This window comes from Lactuca serriola, chromosome 6, assembly GCF_051521515.1.
Source record: "Lactuca serriola cultivar US96UC23 chromosome 6, Lser_US96UC23_V15, whole genome shotgun sequence".
Taxonomy (NCBI): domain Eukaryota; kingdom Viridiplantae; phylum Streptophyta; class Magnoliopsida; order Asterales; family Asteraceae; genus Lactuca; species Lactuca serriola.
This window is the reverse complement of record NC_136413.1, coordinates 15,556,797-15,564,336: the sequence shown is the minus strand read 5'-3', so window position 1 is coordinate 15,564,336 and position 7,540 is coordinate 15,556,797. Positions and strand designations below refer to the sequence as shown.

The 7,540-nt window shown below is 36.8% G+C and overlaps 1 pseudogene; it reads right to left on the bottom strand.

The window, feature by feature from the left end:
• Positions 1-6,470: 6,470 nt before the first annotated feature.
• On the bottom strand, positions 6,471-6,805 carry LOC145058581 (signal peptidase complex subunit 1 pseudogene; annotated as a pseudogene).
• Between the last annotated feature and the right edge of the window lie 735 nt (positions 6,806-7,540).

The window sequence follows — 7,540 nt, the reverse complement described above, 5'->3', positions numbered from 1 at the left end:
TTTTTGGTTTCCAAACATTTTCTAATATCTCATTTCTGTTTGAAAAATTTTCCCCGGCTTCCCCCAAAGTGGTTTGTGAAAACAAAAAGCAAGAAAGTTTTGGTGCATGTATGTTTATTTTGCATAAGTTTTTGCATCAAGTTTTCTGAAATTTTAACAATTCTGTTTATGTCCCATTAAGTCAATTAAGTCAAAGAAACAATAACCTTATTTATCCTTAATTTTGATCTGAAATAAAAAATGACCCGTTTTCCCTTGGTTTATGTCGTCCAATGAAGTTTATCAAGTTCTGTCCCATTAAGTTGAAAAGAAACAATATGTTATTGATTTTGACCTGTAATGCAAAATGACATGTTTTCCCATTGATTTAGATCGTCAATTTTGACGTTCTCTATATGTACACTCTCAGTTTAACGACTACTATGAATTTCATTTTGATCTCTAAGGCTAAAAAGTATTTTGTCAAAAATTCACTTTTTAAGATATGCGGTGTCGTTTCGGTTTAGTCGCAAAACTTTGACAGATCATAACTTCTTTGTTATAAGTCGGATTTGAGCGTTCTTTATATGTATGGAATCCTTGTAACATATACTATAACTTTGGTTAAGATTGTTTTTCCTAAGTAATCTCTATAAAAAGTCATTTTTAACTCTTATTATCTTTAAATTGACTAGCCCGAATCTGCGGGCATTACAACAACCTAGGTAGCTAAGTGGATTCTTTCCTTCATGGATGTATGTGCTATCCTTGCATCATAGGAGTTGTTGGACAAGGTGATCACTCTAGCAAGTATTTCCCCTGGGAGTACCAGGTACTTATAGAAGAAAAACAGTTGAGCCACTCTGGTAGTGTTTTGGGTTTAGGGAGTTTGGTCAGCTCACAGTAAAGATAAGTTATCTTTGGTCATGGACTAGAAATTATTGATCAAGTTCAGAGTAGGAAATATGTGCTTTCTTCGTAAAATGTTATGTCATATATCATCATAAGGGTGTGAGTAAATTCATGTTTGAGGACAACCTTTTAATGGCTTATGACCAATATTTGTAGCGACTATAGTTTGGGATTATTCAATCCATGATGGTCGGTTGATTATGGTGTCTATCATCAACAACTGAATTATTTAAGGGCCTATAGCATGGAATAGCAGGAGTGGGTAAGGACGTGATTCTTCATCACGTTCTTTATATTAAGTAGTGATTTCGTGAGGTTCAACTTTGGAAATTTCAATAGGTCATCAGAGTATTGTCAGAGGTTGTCTAGATTATTAGATATGAGTACCGCCGACTTGGTAGTCAAGTGGGGGGTAGCCTTAATAGTTTATGGTCCAACGGTCGTTCTAAATTTCACATGAATAGATTAAGTAAGATTTCATGTGTCAATGCTAAGTAATAATTGATATATCTATTTCATCGCATGTGTTAGAGGTTGTTGGTTAGTCGCAGGTTGAGGATCGTTATGAGAGTCTCCTTGCACGTTATTTTCCGATAAAGGCTTGAAAATATGAGACATGATCTGAACATCTGATGAACTTATTTAAGGTTTATGAGGTATAAGAAGTGTGACGATTGAATTATTCTTTTATTGGTGAAATTAGTGGAAATCATTATGAATGAGTTCAGTTGGGACGTCGTACCTACCTGGATGGTAGTTGTGTCGATCCAACCAAGTTTCAGTCAGTATTATTATGAGTGATTTTGAGATCTTATCTAGATTAGGAGTTTTGATCCAATATTAGGATATTAAGGTTATATTCATACCATTTCCGAGATTTAGTACCTTGTTTCACTTGGATATAGTGAAGGTATCAAGTGTGACATCCCCTTTTTGTCGGCCAGAAAAGAACGATTTTGTTTATACTTTATAAAAATTAGAGTACCTCTTTTAAGAAAAATGTTGCGGAATTTGTTCCCAGTAAAACATGATAAATACGTTATCAAAGCATTTCTGAAGAAAAGTATTTTTATTCATTTTAAAACATTTGAGACGTCATCGTCAATACAGATACATAAGCATAAACATAACTTACATTCATTATCTCTAGTGATTTATATCTCCTTAATCTCTCAGTGTAATGTGACTTCTTATCAACACCTGTGATATAAATAAGTTGAGTGGGTTAGGTTGGGAAACCTAGTGAGTACATAGGGTTTTCAACCCACAATAATATAATTATTATGTTTAAACAATCAAACAATCAACCCAATTATCCATCCCCATTATCTTATTTACTCTTAAGGATCTATCCTAAGAGTCATCTATCATGCATTCGTTTATTCCGAAGTCCCTTGCTTCCAGGGTTATAGGACTGGCACTAATTCCATAGCTGCTATAGTTTATTCATCGGGTACTAAATCCATAGCTACCAGTGTTCATCTAATAGGTACTAAGTCCATAGCTACCAATTCCTAACAGGTACTAAGTCCATAGCTACCAGTGTTTATCTACTAGGTACTAAGTCCATAGCTACCAATTCCTAACAGGTACTAAGTCCATAGCTACCAGTGTTTGTCCAATAGGCACTAAGTCCATAGTTGTTGATGTTATTTATTAGGCACTAAGTCTATAGCTGCCAATGTTTACTTACATCATCTTTTATCTCTCATCATTCATCTACCCATGTCATACCCAACATATTTGTATATATAAAATACGTATACAGTTTAAATCATTTAAAACATGTATAAAAACGTTCATCCATCATAGACAACAAGTATTCAGATAATATGCACACATAGCACGTAGTTTATATAAAGTACTTTATATCTATTTGTAAAATGAAAGTAACTATGCACTCACTTGAAAAGGTGGTGACTCTGCACTCGGACAACACTTTGTTACTCTTAACACAAGTTTCCATTTGACAAAACCTAGTATCATTACCACTAGGGTTTAGTCTAACATTAACCGCGACTAATTAATAGTCTAGCTATTATTATTATTATATAAGCGTTAAACAACACTCTATATAACTCATAATAATAGCCCAAATAGTTATTTTAAGGACCTAATAACATTACTATAATTATTTGAAAGCTATATTAAAAATTGCGTAGGCGTAGCTCACTACCAACGGGTTTTAAAGAAAACCGGGCTTCGCTTGGAGCAGCGTTTCGAAACCAAAAGACCCTTTTTCTCGGGACTCTGGGAGCCTCGGGGCTTCCTTCGGGTGCTAGGGGTTTTACCTAGGGTTTAGGAGGGGTTTGGAACTCTAGATAGGGAAAGATCTTAGAGAGAGAGTGAAGAAAGGTGTGAAAACTCGGAAAGGCTCGCATGCTATTTATAGCCGCCAACAGCCTCGGACTACGCTGCGCGTCCAGCAGATACGCTGGGCGTAGTCTCGAACAGGATTGCCAGGCGTATTCCAGCTGGCTCGCACTCGGACAGGACCCGGATAAGACCGAAGGTACGCGGGGCGTACCAGACCTCGTACGCGGGGCGTAATGCGAAGGGCTACATGGCATGATCCGAAGCGAGGTCTGATCAGCGATGGACGGTCCAGATGTTGCCACGTCATCTCAGTTTTGCAATTTTCCTTCTCGACCTCTAAAAATCATAACTTTCGCATACAAACTCCGTTTTTGACATTCTTCATATCCACGCGAAGGCGGGAACGTACGCTACAACCTTTGTTTAGACTTCGTCGGCTAATTTTGAATCTATTTTAAAAGTTATATTTTTAACAGGCCGGGACACGATTGGTCTGTTAAAAATTCATAACTTCTTCATCCGACGTCCATTTTCGTCTGTCTTTTTATCATTACGCTAACATTAACGAGATCTTCGATTCTCGTTTATGTTGTGTCGGCTAAAAACCGCTCGATCTAATATTCGAACTTCGGGTTGTACACTGCTAAGCCGAAACTTCGAAAAATCATAACTTACTCATACGAAATCAGATTTGGGCGTTCTTTTTATGGACGCTCTCAGTTTAACGAATACTACGACTTTCGTTTAGATCGCTATGGCTGAATATCGCTCCATTGTAAATTCACTATTCATGCTTCCTAGTGTCGTGTCGGTTTCGTTGCGAAACTTCGACGGGTCATAACTTCTTCGTTATAACTCGGATTTCGGCGTTCTTTATATGTATGAAACCCTTAATACATATTCTACAACTTCGTTAAGATTATTTATTATAAATAATCTTTTGTCGAAAAGTCGTTTTCGACCCCTATTATCTCTAAATTGACTAACCCGGATCTGCGGGCGTTACATCAAGGATAAAGTACTTCGGTCTTCGAGTAAAGTAGTAAAATGGGAGATACAGTGGATCTAAGGTGGATAGTATGTTCTCATAATGGGTTATAGTTGGAAATTACAGAGGTTACAACTTGTGCTGTAGGTAGAATCAGGTAGGCAACTATGGGTTGAACGTAGCAATTATGAGAGGAAGTATGGGTGGAGGGTGTCACGACGTGTCGTGACCCAATGTATTTGAAACTTGTGATGGTAAACTCCAACAATTGTGTTCCAAGGTTTTCAGTTTTGTGTCCTTGTTTTCATGGGTGAGGGTCTGGATCGAAAAGAGGTTATGGTTCGCTTAGGATTATGGTTGTGAGAACAATGGAAAGGTGATAACTTGTTAGGAAGTCAAGTAAGCTTCGAGAGTCCTTTTTGGGCATGATTTACAGACTAAGGACTTGTTGAAATAGTCGGTATGTTTAGATACTCGTTTCATGGTAAGATGGAAGCGTTCCTCATCGAATAAGGTTCTTTGACATGTATATATGGAGGGTAGTTGTCAGTGCTAAGGAATGATTTTTTGAGGTTTTAGACTGATGAATTCCCGGTTTGGGTGAATTCAAAATGTGATTGGAAGAAGGTCAGTGTTAAGGTGTTGGAAGAAAGTCAGTGTTGTAAAAACTGGTTATTAAGGATCGTTTTCTATATTATAGCCAAGGAGGATTTCTGGGATGAAATCCAAATAAGTGGGGGAGAACTGTAACACCCGTTTTTAAGATGTGATTTATCTATGTAGGTGGAATTCTTAAGATGGAAGATGTAACGTTTGCAAGGAACTGCAACACAGTTAGTGTGAGTAAAACGACACGGCCATGTCAAATCAGTAATGATGTGATGAAGTTTGGACCACGACGTTGTGGCAGATGAGGGTCTTCATTCTCCAATCCATGAAAAGTTGGTAGGCGATGGACTAAACTTGACTTCAATTCCGAACCTCCTTCCAAAAATGGATAATTGATACCGGTTAGATTTGTGTAACATCGGTTTCCATCATTTGCCTCAAAGTTCTTTCGGAAACTTCTCCTCCATCCGCCATTGTAATTGGTTCAATAATGGGTGGGTTTTGTTGTAGAGGTGCTGTTTTGAGAATTTCTTGGCGAGGGTCGGGGCTAATATCGGGTTCTGTATCGCTTGATGAAGCGGGTTCAACCTCCGGATCCCCGTGAGGATTAAAAGTTTTACCACGTTCTATTTTCTTTTCCTTCGCCAAACGCCTTGCTTCTTTTTCAATTTCCGGATTGTAAATCAAGTCACCTGTACGCTAAGATCTTGGCATAGAGAAACAACTTGATTAAAAATAAACCAATCCCTGGCAACGGCGCCAAAATTTGGTGGTTGTCGAGGCCAACAAAATTAATAACCCTAAATATTACACACTAAAATAGTGTATAGTGGTAAATGGATCGTATCCACGAAGATTGGTTCAATTTAAGTCTCTATGTAAATCACTTGTTCAAGTACTTGTAAAAGTAATTCTTTTTTATTGTTTGACAAAATTAAAACTAGCTAGAATGTAAATATGACAAGTAAACAAGTAAAAGATTGGGATACACCACATGGATGATATAGTTGACTTATCATTAGACTAAAAGGAACAACACTTGTGAATTGGTTTAACTTGGCTATAGAAATTCATATGCACAAATTACCTCAACTCTTCTTAGATATTAAAATGGTTAGAGGAGCTCTAACACATTCCCTTAATTAAAGTCACAAAATCAATGAAGCATATAATCTTGTGAAAATCAATTAGCTTTGAGTTCTAAGAGTTACCAAGTCCATAAGATAATCAAATGCTTACATTATCATTATGGACGAAACATTCCTATGGTTTAAATGAAATGAAAACAAACATAGAAAACATTTGTTTCTTACCAACTTCAAAGTCCATTACTTAACCAAGAAATTGATCAACAAAAATAAGGTCCCGTTTGATAGTTCCTGACTGAGAAAGAGCTGACTAGGAAATGTATGTCTAGGTAAGAAATCCTGAATGAGTAAGAAACCGGACTGTTTGATTGTACATCTGGCTCAATGTTCTGACTGATGAAAAATGACCATTTTACCCTTCTACAGTATAGAACAATGGATGAAGTTGTTGAAAAATTATAAAAATGCACTAAAGATAATCAAATTCATTTTCTCTATTCATTTAAAATATTTTTCTTCAATCTTGTTGCCTTATATCATTTATCAAGATACACATTAAAAATAGAATAAATTCTGAAAAAACACAATTCTCATTTCAATATGACCCAATTATGATATAATAGCCATAGCCTATTTCTTGTTGGGTTTCTTCTTTGAAACCGAAGTCATAGCCACCTGTGGTTTTGGATGTTTTTTAGCTTCACTTGGATCCAACCACTTGAGAGGATGTTTGTTAAAAAAGGGGCAATTAGGAATTGTGATCAAAGTTGTCAAAATCACCCCCCAGCATACACTATCAACATCAGTTGAAATGAACCCACAACATAACCTGTTATAAATGTTGCAACTGCAAATACCACCAGCAATATCTGCATCAATTGCTCTGCTACCTTCTGTCCTTGCCAATCCATCTATTTACCCGATGGTATTATCAGAATTAAAAAATATATAAGGTGTAATCGGAGTCAATCAGCTACCTTCAACAGTAAATAGATGGATTTAGGGCAAGGAGTAAGCAATTTCTCTTCTACCTTCAACAATAAATTCATTTTTATCAGTTTTGTACATGTAATTGAAATCAGAGTCAATCAGCTACAAAGGAGTAAGCAAAAGGACAATCATAAGGTGAAATCGAACACGGTGAGCATTTAGGGCAAGGAGCTTTGATCGGCTGGAGAAGAAAAGAACAGCAGAATCATACCTAATAGACGAGGAAGGAACTTCGACCGGCAATTGGAAGAGGAAGAAATAGGTCGATGTTGCTTGCTGGAGAAGAGGAATCGCTGAAAGGGGAAAGAAAGGGCACCGATGGAAACTTTTCTCCTCTTCTCAATCAGCTGATTTCCAACTTCTTTCTCAATCAGCTATAGATTTCTGAATCAGCCACGCATAAAGTGTTTATCAAACACAAATAGCTGAGCGAGTCAGCCAAAATGGTCTGAGCCGACTCAGTCAGACAATATCAAACACAGCTTAAATATTTATTCATCCAAGCTCATGATCAAAGATAAACAAACATAGCAAGATGTTCAACTAGAAAACATTTCCATAAACATCAAACACAAGATAGCATTTAGTCTTCAAAGTAACCAATCATCAATGGGATTAAACCCTAATCAACCACATGAAAATCTAGCCAAGCATGGCC